The sequence below is a fragment of the Gossypium hirsutum genome, chromosome A06 (genome assembly GCF_007990345.1).
Source record: "Gossypium hirsutum isolate 1008001.06 chromosome A06, Gossypium_hirsutum_v2.1, whole genome shotgun sequence".
Classification (NCBI taxonomy): domain Eukaryota; kingdom Viridiplantae; phylum Streptophyta; class Magnoliopsida; order Malvales; family Malvaceae; genus Gossypium; species Gossypium hirsutum.
Window position 1 is genome coordinate 10,194,779 of NC_053429.1, and position 10,662 is coordinate 10,205,440.

A 10,662-nucleotide genomic window follows, 5' to 3' on the forward strand; every position below is an offset into this window, starting at 1 on the left:
CTTTGACTCTTCAGCAGGAGAGTGATCTGAGCCTGTCAATTGAGCTTTTCTGCTATGTAGTACTGTTAGAATCTTGGTTGCATCACAAATCTGATACAGATGTAATGCTAGATTTCGACAAACCGGTTTCAGCAGGAAGATTGGCCCTTGCTAACTTTTTATATTCATACATTAATATTGATTTGACATAATATACTGTTTTTTCTTCTTTTCTTTCTTTCCTGTTTTTGTATTTGGTTAAGACTAGGACATAAAGGCCTTCATTTCTCTTACTGGTTTGATGCTTAACTGTCATGAAGAGCAGTTGGCTAAAATTTTACTTTTAGACCTAATTTTTTGGTGAATTTCGTGCAGATGGTTAAGTTTGTCAAAGCCATGATTCTTTGCTAATTGAGTTATCAGAGCATGGAAATTGTTATCTGTCTTAAGCTCTCTACTTTAAAGCATGGCAAAAGGACTCATTCACCTACCAACAGAAGGCCACTGCCTAAGCTTGTTCCTTTCACCGTCTTGACACTTGTTTCAGTTTGTGTGATTGACATATTAACCGATCGCCAAAAGACATCGTATTTTTTTCCTCCCACTTTGGGACAAACCCCCTACCCCCTTCATACCCCTACCACACTATTACCCTGAAAATGTTTCAATGGAACACTTGTGCCTCCTATATGGATGGTCATACGTTTGCAACCACGATGTATATTTGACAGCATCATGTTTAGCCATGAATTAGACTTGCTTGATATCAGGTTGAGTGTGCTGAAGAGTAGATAGTCCATGGTGTATTTCTTGGCCCAATTGCATCCCCTAGCCCACATGAAAGCCCATTTGTTCTTGAATCACGGGAACAGATAGCTGTGAAAAGATTACTTCGCAATGCAGAGATATCCAATGGAGATCTAATAATATCAGATACAAATGAGCTGCCAAGACTGTTGGGTTTTGTGTCTAAGAAAGAGAAGATGGAAAGTATTTTTAGATTTCAAAGTTTAGTTTTTATTATAGTAAAATTATCTTTGCCTGTAATTTTTTTATCTTTTTTGGAGAAATTTTTTCACGTTAAATTTGTGTGTTTAATTTTTCAATTTCTTCCGTTATTTTTTTACTTTTTTGTTGCTTAATTGGGTTAATTTCCAATAGACAGATCAAAATTTAACAATCAAAATTGACTTCTTGTTCTTTTTATTCTTATTCATATGTTTACATACAAAGTATATACTTAAATAGGAAAACTTTACCATTGCAACTTACAAAGTTGGCATGTCTAAATACATAGGATTATTCATTGACTGATTTTTATCTTTTCAGCATCGTTTACATTTACCTAGCAAATTAAAGAAAAATAATCTAACAGCTTTTTTAAACAAGTTGACAACTTGTTCGCCTGTATCAAAAGTTTCGAAACAATTCGCAGTTAGACTGTCCCCCACTTTAGCTTGTACTTGTATTGTCCACCACTTTGACTTGTACTTTGGATTGTCCGCCATTTTAGCTTGTACTTGGACTGTCCGCCACTTTAGCTTGCACTTGGATTTTCCGTCATTTTGGCTCTCACTTTTGGCTTGTCTGCCACTGCTGCATGGTTGGCAACTTTCAACAAAGACTACCCACTCTAAAATTGCTACAACGGTGTGATGGAGTGCCACCCATGTTGCACCTTGAGTTGCAGCATTACATGTATTCCTTTGAGTTTCTTGTGGATTATAGCAGTTGGCGAGCCTCAGTTCATATCTATAACTGTTGGCCTCTCACGCTAGATCGATCTAATCTTTTCTGATGCAAGATGGCATTGCAGCTATTGCTTTCAGAGTCTTGAAAATTTCATATTTAAGATGACTGGTTTTATCCTTGCTGACAGAGTGATAAGCACGAACCATCTAAGTTATCTTAGGATACAAAGAACCATTTGCAGGGGTGACACTCTTTTCGACATGCTTCCTGAAAAATACACCTTCCGATGGTTGACTAAAAAGATGGATTCCAACCCCCTTCAGCTTCAGTAGTTCATCTTCCTACATATTTGATACAAAATGCAAATAGGTTTAGGTTCCTTCTCCCTGATGGATGTTTAAGAATTCAAGATTTTATAGCTAGTCCTTGAAGTTGCAAGTGACACTGACCTGAAAGCTCATTTATATTAGTCAGAAATTTTATTTTTGCTTGTTGCCTCCCTTTCTAAAGCTTTATTGATGTCATGTGAAGGAGGAGGATTGATTTTAGCATTGCAAGTTAAACAAACCATGGTTCGGGACACAGTTCGAACTTTGTTAATCCTCTCACCCAAGTCCAGCCTTGAGTTGGTTTGTGCATGTCTACTGGGCCAAGTAGGTAGTGCCCGACCGTTGGATAAGTATAGATGAGAATATAAAGTTGGCAATAGATACCATACTAGTAACATTTTTAGTTAGTTTAGATATGAGTTAAAATACTCTTCATTAATTTTTTAGTAAAAGAATAATTAAAAAAATCTAGGATATTCACTTGAGTTTTGAACAATTTATTCTTAATTATTTGATTTTTAGATATTTGAAAATATGATTTCATTTATTTTGTTAATAATTAGAAAATAAAGATAAATAAAAAGTGAAGTTAAAAGTTTCATATATACAAAAATAATGTCTAGTTAACTCTTTGGATTGGTGAATGTGATTTGAGTATACGTTTTAGTAATTTAAGAAAAAACAATCACAAAAAAAAGTGTGCTATTGTTCGAGGAGGCATAGGAAAATACCTAAGAATCCAAGTAAAAGCTTATTTAATAAGAAAAATGAATTCTTTCAACCCATTATTGATAAAATTGGGGGAAAATTAACTAATTGAGAAATCTAATTGTATCTCTCTCTTTAGTTATACTAGGAAAGTACATATGCACAATTGGGATATTTATTTGCAAACTTGTTGGATACTTGGATTAGGTGGGTAGAAAATTAGGTATATCCAACTCATGAATGAAGGGTTTTTGACAAGGCAAGTTTGGAGGATTTATTTTTCAATATTCTCCCTTGTTTATTAGTACTGCCTCTATTTTGTTATCCAAATATTTCAATAATTTATCTTTCCCTACTCTCAACATAAAACTTTTAGATTTGAAATAGAATTTTAGAAGAAGACACATATATATATGAAAAGAGATCCATTTATATCGAAGTAAAACTAACAGGATTTTACGCCCTTTCATAACTTTTTTTACTATTGAAATTTTAACAATCCAACTATTGAATTTATCAATATAATTGTACTTGTCATGCATGTAAAATCTCAAATCAATCTGATATCTTTATCACATTGATCTAAAATATTATTTATATTAATATATATTTAATGGTTGAAAGCTTTTTACATAGAACAAATCGTTAAAAAATTACTTCAAACTTAACATGCATGATCTATGTGAATGGAATATGAAATTCAACGATTAAATTATTAAAATATCAATTGTGGAAAAAAGTTATAAAATGGTCTAAAACCATATTCGTTTGACACTAATCAAGTGGATCCCTCCCATATATATGCTTCAATGGTTATGTTGTTGGAGCGGGAATCAAGCTCATATTATTGAAGGCAACTATAACTTATTTAACATGATAGTTTCTACCCTTGTAAATTGGATTTTTGTAATATGATCTTTTTGTTATTACTTTTGAATAAGTCTAATAGTTTTTAAGAGTAATGATATCTTAGATTCAGTTAGTTATTTTCTTGGAGTATGATTCTTAAAAGTGATTGAGCTTTTATGTATTTAATCTTTGCAATTACTTCAAAAAAATACACAACTCAATTTTAATGCCTTTCAAAATTTTATATGGTATCAGAGCATCTAAAGGCTTAAAAGCCTAATCCCATTTTTATTGTTTTCCTTTCTACTATCTCACGCACAAAATGTATAACATATTGATGCTTAAAATTATTTAAAATAAATATGATATGAACTTTCAAAATAAAGAGATATGTATAAAAGAAAACTTCAAAACACAAATAAAATTTTATAATAGAACAATTTAAAAGTTTATACAAATGAAAAAAATAAATTAAAACAATATAAGGTCTATGAAATAATTTTAAATACTATATCAAGGGGAAAAACGAATAATAACAATATATAGCAAATTTTTTTAAAGGGAAAAAAAAAGAATTACAAAGAATAAAGCATAAACAAAAAAACTCAATTGATACCAAAATAAAATTTAAAGGACAATTTACGAATTAAGAAAATTACTAAAACAAAGTTAAAGGCTAAAAAGAGATACGCTCATATAAACAGGGATTTAAAACGCAAATACCCCAAGTCTTGAGATGCAGCATTTAAAGGAGGACCTAGATGAAGTAGCGCATAAATTCTAGAGAAGATTTAAAAATAAATAAGATGCAATCAAGGCTTGATCAAAAGTCAGCACAAATGACAAGGACCTAACGCAAAAATTTCCCTTTTGGTTTATGCATAAAAGAAAACTCCCCCATCCCCAAAGTTATCTGTCGCGAATCAAAAAAAGGAAAAAAAAAGTTTTCCTCCTTTCTTCCTCTGCCAGGGCACAAAAGAGCTACCCCCGATCGGCCATGCGTTTGCCAAAGGTGATGGCCGATTTCGACGCCTTTTGGGCTTCTCATTCCGGCGAAGGAGACAAAGCTCCGACAATGAGCGCGTGGGTCGATCAAGGTAAGTATTTCCTCTCTTTTAAATTTTGGATTGGATGCTTTTGATGGCTATCAATTTTCTGTGCATATTTTTGCTATTGTATTCGAAAAAAATCAAAGAAAGAACCCCCCTTTTAACACTTTAGTATGTATCTGGATCTGAATGAAAAAGAAAAAAGGAAAAACAAAACGGAATAGAATAACGATGAGTAACCACTTTTGAAATGAATTTTTTTGTCTGATCTTTATTGACTTTTGTGTGTATTTTGCTATTCTCTTCATAAACAAAAAAAGGTCCCGTTTACAATCGAAACTTGAAGGCTTTATAGCCAAATACAAGTAGTTTCTTGCTATTCTTTTGCTCAAATCGCAGATCGTGAAGACGCGGAAGGGCGCTCGAATGTGGGGCGCGCGACGTGCGGGCCTGGGGTCGTGCTTGGCGTGCTGACATGGGACGAACGAACTCTGCGGCGCAAAGGGGTAGCCTAAGGTTTGTTGTTTTTTGATTGCTTAGGTTAGACCATGGGTATTGGGCTTATGTAAACGGGCCAAAATTATTTGGGTTGTTTTATGTAATTGGGTTGGCTTTATGCTTTTATATGTGTAGGGGCCGAAATTGGGTATTTGGTTTATTTGGGTTTGTTGGGCCTGGGCGAAAATTGGGCCCTACAATTGTTTATATTAATATATATTTAATGGCTGAAAGCTTTTTACATAGAACAAATCGTTAAAAAATTGCTTCAAACTTAACATGCATGATCTATGTGAATGGAATATGAAATTCAACGATTAAATTATTAAAATATCAATTGTGGAAAAAAGTTATAAAATGGTGTAAAACCATATTTGTTTGACACTAATTAAGTGGATCCCTCCCATATATATGCTTAAATGGTTATGATGTTGGAGCGGGAATCAAGCTCATATTATTGAAGGCAACTATAACTTATTTTACATGATAGTTTCTACCCTTGTAAATTTTATTTTTGTAATATGATCTTTTTGTTATTACTTTTGAATAAGTCTAATAGTTTTAAGAGTAATGGTATCTTAAATTCAGTTAATTATTTTCTTAGAGTATGATTCTTAAAAGTGATGAGCTTTTATGTATTTGATCTTTGCAATTACTTCAAAAAAAAAATACACAACTCAATTTTATCACCCTTCAAAATTCTATATGGTATCAAAGCATCTAAAGTCTTAAAAGCCTAATCCCATTTTTATTGTTAAAAATGAGAGAATATTATTTTATTTTATTTATCTTTTGCTATCAATATTATTTTATTTTTGTCATCTCAACCTCTCCACAATATTGTTTTTGACATGGACGTTGATTAATCATACTTTAGAAAATAATAGAAATGAGCCAAATCCGGTGTTTTCTCTCTCTCATCGTTCATAATACAATAGTTTAAATCACAAGTACATGATGTGATGGAGAAAGCACAAAGTTCCAGAATGTGAAGATTGGTGGCCAACAAAGGTCAAGGCGCCAGGCAACTTCCTAACACCCGTTTAGTCATTTCATCTACCAAATCATCCTCATCTTATTCTATAATTTTGGTCTCATATGTCTTGGCTTTTCATACAACAATAATTATATACAATTTTGGTCTCATAAAGGTAAATTCATCCCTATCACTAATGAGAGAATATAATTCAAGATTTATATCTAATTTACTTTCCATTTTTTGATCCTTTAACATTGTCGGCATACCAAAATATGTCCTTCGCCTTTCATATTATTTATTAGATACCCAAATCTTCTTCATGGAGAGATTGAGAAATGTAATGACTGGTGAATGTAAAAAATGTCAAAGATACCTTAAAGGTTCAGTTGGAAGGCACATTTCAACACTTACTTCTCATTTGCTTCTTAATATTATAATATAAAATTTTGTTTAATATATATGTTTTAACATCACAAAAAATTAGTTCATCATTTGATAGATAGATTGTCATATGTTAATCAAATGTTATTTTATAAAATATTAATTTTGTTCTTAATGAAAAATTAAACTGTTAAAATGTTAACTTAATTTTTTTTACCATGAAATGATTTTTTCTAAAATAACCATTTTCGCTATTTACCAAAAAAAGATAAATATTTTTTAATAATAAATAAATAAATTGATTAAAAATTATTTTTTTTTTCACTTTTACTTCTTGTTTTACTAGATTTTTAAAACCCTATTTTAAAAAAAATCATATGAGAATATGAATTGTACATTTTATTTTATTTTGATTTTTTTTTAAAAATAGCAAACAATAAATAAACATATAATCTAAAAAACTAAATATACGAAGCTGAGAAAAAAAACACGTGTACTAAAAATATCTTAAAATCATTCACATCAATACTTAGATTCTAATATTTTAAGGCAAAGCATATTAGAAGCAATAACAAAATCAATATTTATGCCACTACTAATAATAGACTAAACATATTAGAATTTGAATACTAATAATAGAAACCAATGCTTTTTCTCATGTTTTAAAATAATATAGATACCATAATATTAGAATTATTTATCATTGAGGTATTCCCTAATTCACTCCAGCTTTTGATAAGCTGAAAGCATATCTCCAACATTTTTTACAATCTTTCTTGAAGCAACTATTACTTCATTTTTTTTTCTCTTGGCTTTTCAATTAAAGGAAGTTGAACCTTTGATATGTGTCTCATCTAAAGCTCTTACGTAATTCTATCATAATAATGAATGAATAATATAAAAATTAGTAATATAAAATTCAAAATGAAATTACCTTGAACATTTTCCTGTCTTTCATCCGAACAACTTTTCTGCAATGGGCTCAGGTCTTTTAAATAAAAGATGATGAATTCGCAATTAAGACTTTATTAAAATGCCTATTAGTTGACTCACCAAATCTGCCAATCCAATCCTTACAAGTAAAATTCTTTATGTGGTGGGATAAGATAAAAAGAAATATAGCAACTTGTTCATCAATTTTCATATATTTGGACATTCTAAGTTGGTCGATACAAGTTTGTTCATATAGTAATAATCAAGTGACCTATTTTTTTTTCTTTTCTTGAGGTAATTTAGGTGATATTTCTCATGGCGTGTCTAGGACTTTACATAATAGACTTGTAGCAATGACAATAATGACTCTATAGATTAATGCTAATAACTCGTATAAAGAACATAAAATAACTATTAATTTTTGCCCACATTCTTTGCTCCCTACTAAGTGAAATCTTTCCCTATCATTTTTATTCAAGTCGAGCCATCAAGACAACTTGCACAGTATTTAAATTATTATAATTAATTTAATTTTTCACAATATATATACACTGTAGAGGCCCAAATTTGACCGGGCCTTAATAACAACAGCCCAAACCTTAAACAACTCAAAACAAAATCAAACCCTAACCTAAAAAACAACACAACCCACCTAGCCCAAAAACTAAAGCAAAACAGAAACCCTAGTCTACCAGGCGTCGTTGCCCCATGTGCACCGTACGACTGCTCCTTCTGACCACCTACTCCACTGGCCACGCCTGCAGCATGCCACCATCCAATCGCTTTCAAAGACCTGCAAACAAAAGAAAAGGAAACAGAGCAGAGCAAGGCAGCAGGCAACAATAGCGAAAACAATAGTAAAATAGGGATTTGTATATCGGCTATAAAGCCGAAAGAAAACGAATGTTTTTTTTTGTTTTTACAAAAAAATTGTATTACATGAACATATTTTCAGAGAAATCAAAAGCAGAAAAGAAGCTGAAAAGGTGTTTGCTCTTATTTTTTTCATTTTCGGTTTTTCCTTTTTTTTTTGTTTTATCTATTTTACAAATCTTTTTAACAAAAAAGGGGATTGGAATAATAAAAAGAAAAGAGGGAGAAAAAACTCACCTAATGATTGGGTTTTCGACACCGTGAAAAACAGAGGTAGCCACCTCCGAGGATAGGTGGCCGAAAACCGAAAGGTTTCTTGGGTTTTAGGGGGATTTTGTTAGTTTTTTGGGGGTTTTGGTGTCAGAAATGGGCTCAGGAGGTCAAAAATATTAAGGGGGCTTTTTTTTGGTTCCTCCGGCCACCGTGGACAGCGGTGCCATTGACGGCGACCGGCGGCTGCCACGGTGGTCCGGTGACCGGAGACTTGGCCAGCCTAGAGGGGTTTTTGAGAGAAAAGGGAAAGAAGGTTCAGTTTTTTATTAAAGGAGGGTGAAATGATTTTTTTTGAAAAAAATTTGACTTAAATAGGGGTTCCAAAACGATGTTGTTTTGGCCTATTTCCCCAGACTTCAAAACGGCATCGTTTTGATACGACCCGCGCGCTGACCCTACCCGCCCCAGGGGATCCGCGTGTTTTTAATTAATGGGAAATTTTTGCATTTGGCCCTTTCGCATTTTTCACCTTTTTAAAATTTAGTTTTTTTTATTTTTTAATTCGCCCCTGTAATTTTCTTTCTATTTCATTTTAGCCCCGTGTAAAGTGTTGCGTTTTGGACTTTTGGGATATTTTTCCCTTTAGTTCTTCCTTGTTATTCGCGCACTCGAATTGGTCCTTTACTCTTAGTTTTATTTCAAATTTACCCCAAATTTTTGTTTTAAATTCAATTCAGTCCATTTTTTAGTTACTTTGCTATTTTATTATTAAAATTGATTAATTTTATTTTATTGTTAATTTTATTATTATTACTATTATTATTATTACTTTTATTCTTTTATTACCATTATTGTTACTGTTTCTCTTGTTGTTTTTATTATTATTAATATTATTGTTAGTATTATTATCATTCCTTAGTTTATTACTATTATTATTTTATTATTATTTTCTACTATTGTTATTATTAATATACTATTACTATTCTTATTAATATATTATTATTATTATTATTTGCTACTTTATTATTTCATCATATTATTAAACTAATTAATTTTATATTGATTTTGTTACATTATATATTTTCCTTTTGTATTTATTTACATTATTATTACTATTATTATTATTATTATTATTTATTTTTGAACATGTCATGTATTTTAAATTATTATTAATTTTAAAAATGTTACATATATTATTTATCTTAAACTATTATACATATTACCTATTTTGGATTTTTTTTTTCTTTTTTATTTATAATATGTATTTTAAAATTTTTGGTATGTAGTTCAGCTATACTAATTTATAGATTAATTGTTTTAAATTTCTTCTATTCTTGTTTATTCTGAACTTCCCATATGTCGCTTATTTTAAAATATTTTTCATGCTCCTTATTTTAAACTATTATATGTGTATATGTTACTTTGAGTTATATATATATATATTATTTTTTATATTCAAACTATTTTTTTTTATATATACTGTTTTCACATATATTATTTATTTTTGAATTTAATTTTTTTCACGTATTAATTATTTTAGACTTTCCATGTGTCCTTTTAAATTGTTATATATTATTTATCTTAAGATTGCATTATTTTATTTAAATTACTTCGTGTATTAATTATTTTAGATTGTATTATACTATTTACTTTAAATTGTTTTTTTATATTTATTTTAAACTCGTTTTTATGTATTATTTGTTTAAAGCTGTTCAACTTTCGACATTAAGGCGTTAATTAACCAATTTGGTACCAATTTTGGGCGTTACGAGGGTGCTAATCCTTCCTCGTACGTAACTGACACCCGAACCCGTTTTCTCAAATTTCGTAGACCAAAGTCAACCTTTTTAGTAAAACAAAATATTTCATTAAAACAATCAAATTACGAGGTGACCCGATCACACCTCAATAAAAAAGATTGGTGGCGACTCCCGTTTTTCGTTTTTATTTTTTAAAAGTAAAGTCTATCCCCGTTTTTCAAAAAATGATTTTGACATGCACGATGTAAATATATATATATTTAATTTTCAAAAAATAATTTTATCATATATTTATATATTCTGCAGTAAAAAAGAATACATATGTATATCAGAATTTTATTATTGATATATTATTATATGTTCCAACATATAATTGAAAAAGAGTAAAAATAGAGTTAGAAGGTACATTCTAATACCAA

General features: G+C 30.4%; 1 long non-coding RNA gene and 1 pseudogene across 1 annotated transcript; both read left to right on the plus strand.

The window, feature by feature from the left end:
• Nucleotides 1-298: 298 nt before the first annotated feature.
• Nucleotides 299-2,101, plus strand: LOC107963262 (uncharacterized; annotated as a pseudogene).
• A 2,102-nt stretch (nt 2,102-4,203) lies between these two features.
• Nucleotides 4,204-5,349, plus strand: LOC107962597 (uncharacterized). The gene is made up of 2 exons (XR_001701693.2): nt 4,204-4,654; nt 5,006-5,349. It is a non-coding gene; the product is annotated as an uncharacterized lncRNA (long non-coding RNA).
• Nucleotides 5,350-10,662: the final 5,313 nt, after the last annotated feature.